General features: G+C 45.0%; 1 long non-coding RNA gene across 4 annotated transcripts in view; it reads right to left on the bottom strand.

Annotated features, from left to right (window-relative positions):
• Nucleotides 1-548: 548 nt before the first annotated feature.
• The window catches only part of LOC147369726 (uncharacterized), an 80,043-nt gene continuing 74,243 nt past the window's right edge, over nt 549-6,348 (bottom strand). For 2 of the 4 annotated variants that reach the window (XR_015167825.1, XR_015167826.1), the window contains exons 2-3: nt 6,146-6,211; nt 549-1,518 (exon numbers count right to left, since the gene is read on the bottom strand). This is a non-coding gene — a long non-coding RNA (uncharacterized LOC147369726). Of the gene's footprint in view, nt 1,519-3,712; nt 4,047-6,145; nt 6,212-6,348 lie in introns of those variants that run through there. The other 2 variants (XR_015167828.1, XR_015167827.1) reach the window with 2 other exon arrangements.

The following is a 6,348-nucleotide window of genomic DNA, read 5'->3' as shown; positions in this document are numbered from 1 at the left end:
CCACAAACCCAGCTCTAATTTCAGGACTCTTTGAGCACAATGTAAGACATGCCAGGCCTGGGTGGTGAGCCTGCGGGTGAGGGTGGTGATCCTCTCAGGGCTTTATCACACTCACCAAGACAATACCACTGGAGACATGTGAGCGGCACAGGAGCTAAGGCTCTTTTCCTGGGGAAACTGATCAAGTCATCAACTGAAATTGAACAAGAAATGTTGCTTTCATACCCAGACAAAACTATAATTTGAAAAGATACATGCACCCCTATGTTCATAGCAGCACTATTTACAATAGCCAAGTCATGGAAACAATCTAAATGTCCATAGACAGATGAGTGGGTTAGTGCCGGGGTTCAGCCCCGGTGGATCCAGGGAATTCGAAGCGGGACGGCGTCGTCGGCGAGGATCAGGAAACAATTGCTTAATTAAACGTTAATTAAGGATATAAAGAGTAATAGAGTAAGGATAGCTCAGTGAGGAAATTCAGTGGAGAAAAGAGGCTGAATAATTCAGCCAGAAGGTGAGAGAAAAAACGACATGGGGAGATCAAGTTTTGGTGAACAAGGCCCGCACTTTATTTTTCAAAGTAGTTTTTATACCTTAAGTTACGCATAGAGGATAATGGGGGAAGGGGTAGAGTCATGCAGTAAGCCAGGCTTTCTTCCTGCAAACTTATCATATGCAAAAGTTTACGTTATTTGCATCATCTTCTGGCCTGGAGGCCTGTTAACATTTTAAGACCCTTTCTTCAGAAAACTTATTTTTCTCTAAAGGTGATTAGTCAGGCGTCACCCTCCAAAAGCATTAGATAAAGTTGCATTCCTACAGGGCAAAGGTGTGGTGGGCTATAACAAGAAAAAGAATTAACTCAAGGGTCCAAGGTTACAAACTTAAAGCTACTACTTACACCGATTATATTAATCAATACACTGCCAGGGACACAGTAGGTAAGGGATATGGAAACTTATCAGCAAACATTGGCCCAACAAGTGAAAAACCCTTCACCAATACAATTTCTAATCAATCTTTTAACTGCTCAAAGGAATCTGTATTTAGACAGTTTAGAACATCTCATGCCTCTCACAACTGGGAGGCTCTGAACAATCACATGTGGCCGGAAAAACCTATTCAGGCAGGCTAGAGGACTTCCAAAGGAGTTTGTAGGCCGAAACACTGTCACACCCAGGAATTATTAACTGAAGCTGTAAGTTAACTCTTTTTTCAGAGAGAGGTAGTGGGGGACAGCCCCCCGTAAAGTCAGAGGTGTAGGTGAGAGCACAAAGCAGAAAGTAGGCAGACTCTGGTTTTGGGGGTAGATGCTCGAGAATTTCCAGGGGGACTCCTGAGGCTCGATCCCGCCTTTGCGTATGCCGAGCCTCCTTCCTCAGGACCTTTGCCACGGGCAGAGCTCCTCATGCTGGCTTCCGGCAGGTAAGGAAGATGTGGTACATGCATACAATAGAATATTACTCAGCCATAAAAAAGAACAAAATAACGCCATTTGCAGCAATGTGGATGGACCTAGAGATTATCATACAAAGTGAAATAAGAAAGAGACAAATACCATATGATGTCACTTATATGTGGAATCTAAAATACAGCACAAATGAACATATTTTCAAAGCAGAAACAGACACACAGACAAAGAGAACAGACTTATGGTTGCTGAGGGGGAGGTGGGGTGGGAAAAGGAAGGCTTGGGAGTTTGGGATTAGCAGATGCAAACTTGTATATATAGGATGGATAAACAAAGAGATCCTACTGTATAGCAAAGGGGACTATTATATATTCAGTATCCTGTGATAAACCAAAATGGAAAAGAATATGAAAAATAATATATATATGTATAACTGAGTCACTTTGCTTACAGCAGAAATTAACACATTGTAAATCAACTATACTTCAATAAAATTTTAAAAATAAAACTAAAATTTTTTTTTAACTTTTAATTTCATATTTTGGTATAATCAATTAACAACGCTGAGATAGTTTCAGGAGGGCAGCATAGGCACTCAGCCATACATATACATGTATCCATTCTCTCTCAAACTTCCCCCTTATCCAGGCTGCCACATAACACCAAGCAGATTTTCCTGTGCTATTATGGGCACTAAAGGAGATAATTTGCACAAAGGGCTTACCACAGACCCTGGTCTAATGTGACTAGTAGCTGTGGTTGAAGTAAAGGTTCAGCATCCAGAGGTACACTGAGGAAGGGTGAACAGGATTTTGGCTATATGGCAAAAACCTCCACCTCCAGGCCTAGCCTCTCCCATCTCACCCATCATGCTCCTTGTCACTCACTCCGAACCAGCCACACCCACCTTCCTTCTGGTCCTTAAATGCTTTATGCTCATTCCAGCTGCAAAGGCTTTGAGCTAGCCCTTGCCTCTCTTTCCCTGGATCTTCCACCCATCATTGCTCTCTTTCAGATCTCAGCTTAAAGACCTCCCTCCTCACAGAGACCCTCCCTCACCATCAACCTGCACATGGTTCTCTTCTACTTTACATCTTGCTGCGTTCTCGTCATAGTGCATATCCCTCTGAGTGATAGTTTTATGTATTTGCTTGTTGACTTGTTTATTACTGAGCTTCTCCAAATAGAATATCAGCTGTGTGGGGCTGAGATTTCAATAGCTCATTCTTGCTCTATCCCCACATCCTGCATGCCTGGCACATAGAAAGGGTTGAATGCACACATCTGATGAGTGGTTAGTGTCTTCTCTTTCCTCCTATCTTCCCATCTTAACTTCCTTTTCTTTTCTTTTTTCCTTTATTTTTATGATTTGCTTATTGTCTTGCTCACTCTTCAGTTTTCCACTTGTCATCAGCAACAGGTAGATTTTTAGTATACCCAGACATCCTTCAGCAAGAAGGGTCAGTTGGAAGAGAGATAAGATAGGTGCAGGCCATCAGCCTTCCTTATGAGGATACAAAAACCTTTCCTTCTTGACGGCCTCACCTTAGCTTTCTTAACGTGGTTGACCCCATTTGTCAAGGGCTCTACCCTCAGGTTGGTCTGGCCTAGGCTGAGCTAAGGGTGTGTGAAAGTGGAATGGATCAGCAAGTCAGGAGGTGTTCGTGTGATAACCAGTCTACTTCTAACACTGTTTGACCTTGGCCAAGGGCCTTAGCTACTCTGAGCCTCCGATTCCTTGTAGGTGAAATGAGGATAGTCGTGACTCCATAATATAATTTCCAAACCAGTGAGAGAGAGGTCTCCTTGACTCTCAGAAAAACACAGGAAATTCTGATTGTTGGACTTCTGGTGTGTGCAAGTCTGAAGACTTCTTGCCCCTTCTCTTCTGCGAGATGGTCAAGGTCGTCATACACTCTCAGAGAAACCTGCCTAAGCTCCCCAGTTCTGTGACCTCTTAGCAATGCCTTTCCTTAAGAGTCGCAGTATTTCCAGTTACAGGGTGATTGATACCTGTCTCCTCCACTGGACTGTGAGCCCCGTGAGGACAGGGAGAATCTTGTGTTTGTTTGTTTTGCTCTCCAGCTTACCCTCAATGCCTGATGCAGTACCTGATCCCAAAAAGGTTCTCCACAAACATTTGGGAAATGAATCAATCCATGAATCAAACATTCACCTCTTTAAAACCTGCACTCAGAAAATTTATTAATTTTGGTGTCAGTAACCCAAATTGCTCTCTCTACCAGACTGGTCATTTAACAAGTTCAAACTTCTAAATATAGAGCAAGAGAACCCAAGTCCTGCAGTTGAAATTTCCCCACATGGCTCTGATAAGCCTCGATCAGTCCAGATTTTGCCCTTACCCTCATTGCAGCTTCACACCTGTCACTCAAATTCTCTGAGCATCATATTTATCATGAATGGATCTAGGAGTGTGCGTGGTAGCAGGAATTAGAGCAGTCTCAATAAATACAGAATATGACTGCATTAAATAAAGCACTTGAACCAGATGCTTGTTAAGGTGTTTTTCAATTCTAAAATTCTGGGATTCAGTCTTGCAGGGTAGGATGGGAGAAGGGGAGCCAGACATGGTGCTTCAGTCCAGTGTGTGCATTTAGTGGCATTTCAGCTCCTGGTTTGAATAAAAAGAAAGAGTTTGTAGGAAGCCTATTTGAAATGACCTCTAGACAGAAAATTGTCTGTCTCTTGCTTGGAGCCTACTTTGTCATTTCCACACTGAGATGCCAATTAAACCTATTCTGCCAACTATAAAGGAATGCTATTGGATCAAGACAGTGGATGTAGAAGGTGCCTCAAGTATAACAGAATACGATTATCTGAAAGAGAAGAGAAGGCCATACATCTCAAGAGCAAATATCCTATGTCATTGAGTGGGTACATCTTACAGTATTAGTTAGAAGGGTCAGATGCAAATATCAGATGCAGAAGAAGCCATCCTCCTCCTAGCACTGCCACTAAAATAAATATCAGGGCTTCCTCTATAGTTGCTTTTCATTTATGCATAAAAGAAGAAAGTTGCACAAATTACAAACAGAGATGTGGTGGGGTGCAGTGGGAAGGGGCTTCCTAGAAGTCTGAGGCTCTTGGAGAAGTGTCACTGTCTGTGGGTGTTTCTGTAAAATAAAAGATTGGGTATTCTATAACCCAGTGGTCTTAACTTTGGCTGTATATAAAATCATCTGGGGATGTTTGTAAACTCTGGATGCCCACCGTGCACCCCAGACCAATTAAGTCAGAACCTCTGAGGGTAAGACTCAGTTATTCCTGCTGCTGCTGCTGCTAAGTCGCTTCAGTCGTGTCCAACTCTGTGCGACCCCATAGACGGCAGCCCACCAGGCTCCCCCGTCCCTGGGATTCTCCAGGCAAGAATACTGGAGTGGGTTGCCATTTCCTTCTCCAATGCATGAAAGTGAAAAGTGAAAGTGAAGTCGCTCAGTTGTGTCCGACTCTTAGCAACCCCATGGACTGCAGCCTACCAGGCTCCTCCGCCCATGGGATTTTCCAGGCGAGAGTACTGGAGTGGGTTGCCAGTGCCTTCTCCATCAGTTATTCCTAGGTGATTCCAATCTGTGACCAAGTTTGAGCAAACCAGTGCTCGTGACTTTTGGCTCTAAAACTCTTCTAAGGTTTCCTTTGGTCTAAGTGGCACATCATAGGATGTTCCACTAGGTGGCACCTTCCAGCAAACTTCAGTGGGTCCAGAGAGGTCTTTAACTGCAAGGAATGATTTCAGAAAACAAGACTTGGTGGTCTTGGACTTCCCTGGTGGCACAGTGGATAGGAATCCACCTGTCAATGCAGGAGACATGGGTTCGATCCCTGGTGCAGGAAGATTCCACATGCCATAGAACAACTAAGCCCACATGCTGCAACTACTGAAGCCCACGCACCTAGAGCCTGTGCTCTGCAACAAGAGAAGCCACGGCAATGAGAAGCCCGTGCACCGCAACTAGAGAGCAGCCCCCACTCTCTGCAACTAGAGAAAGCCCTCATGCAGCAAAGAAGACCCAGCACAGCCAAAAGTAAATAAATGTAGCAGTGTGTGCATGTCAAAAAAATATTTGAAGACTTGATGGTCTTCACCGGTGACATCTGCACTCTTGATGAGAGGCTGAACTTGTTACTTAACAACTTGCTGGTGAGCACTGGAGCCACAGAATGTTAGCTTTTGCCCCTGCTAGGGAACTGGGGCATGGAGAGGGGCAGCTCCGTCCTTTACTGCCAGGCTCACTCATTCAGCAGGGCACACTGGTCTCTTCCCCTAATCTGTCCAACAGGAACACTACCACTCTCCACATCCCACCCCCACCTCCCACCCTTGATCAGAAGTCCTCGATGAGTTCCGTTATGGGCAGTAGTGAACATCTGTTCTTTTTATCAGGTCAGTTAACAACACCCTGATTATTCTTGGGGGATTTGCCTTTCTGCATCTCAGCTGGGAGGTTGGATCAAAGCTGACTCCACCCTTAGCTTCTGGCTTAGCCAATCAGAGTACGCTCTCTGCTCCTACTGCAGTGATTGGTCCAGGGATGGATTCCTGACCTACCCAAGGCAAAGCAAAACAATCCCGTTAAGATTTTGTGACTTTTGTCAAGAAGTAGTGGTTCCTTCCTGACCCATGATGAAGAGTGGACTGGATGTCTTACCCTTGTTCCTCCCCCTGCTCCCCCCCGTCCCCCCTCCCCCCAACAAGGAGGCTGTATAACATACCTCAGTGGGCTTCCTTGCCCTCTATCTTCCTGTTACGGCAACCCTTGGGGAGCCAGGGCAGGATACCTAAGGGAGGGAGAAGAGTCAGGTAAGGATGTTTCTTTCCCCAGCTTCCTTATGGGTTATGTCAGAGTCGGACACGACTGAAGCGACGTAGCAGCAGCAGCAGCAGAGGCTGGCTGTGTAAACCGCTAAAGGCCACA

Source organism: Bos grunniens, chromosome 7, assembly GCF_055505025.1.
Source record: "Bos grunniens cultivar Pamir isolate PY7600 chromosome 7, Bosgru_T2T1.0, whole genome shotgun sequence".
Taxonomy (NCBI): Eukaryota; Metazoa; Chordata; class Mammalia; order Artiodactyla; family Bovidae; genus Bos; species Bos grunniens.
This window is presented reverse-complemented; position numbering and strand designations above follow the sequence as displayed.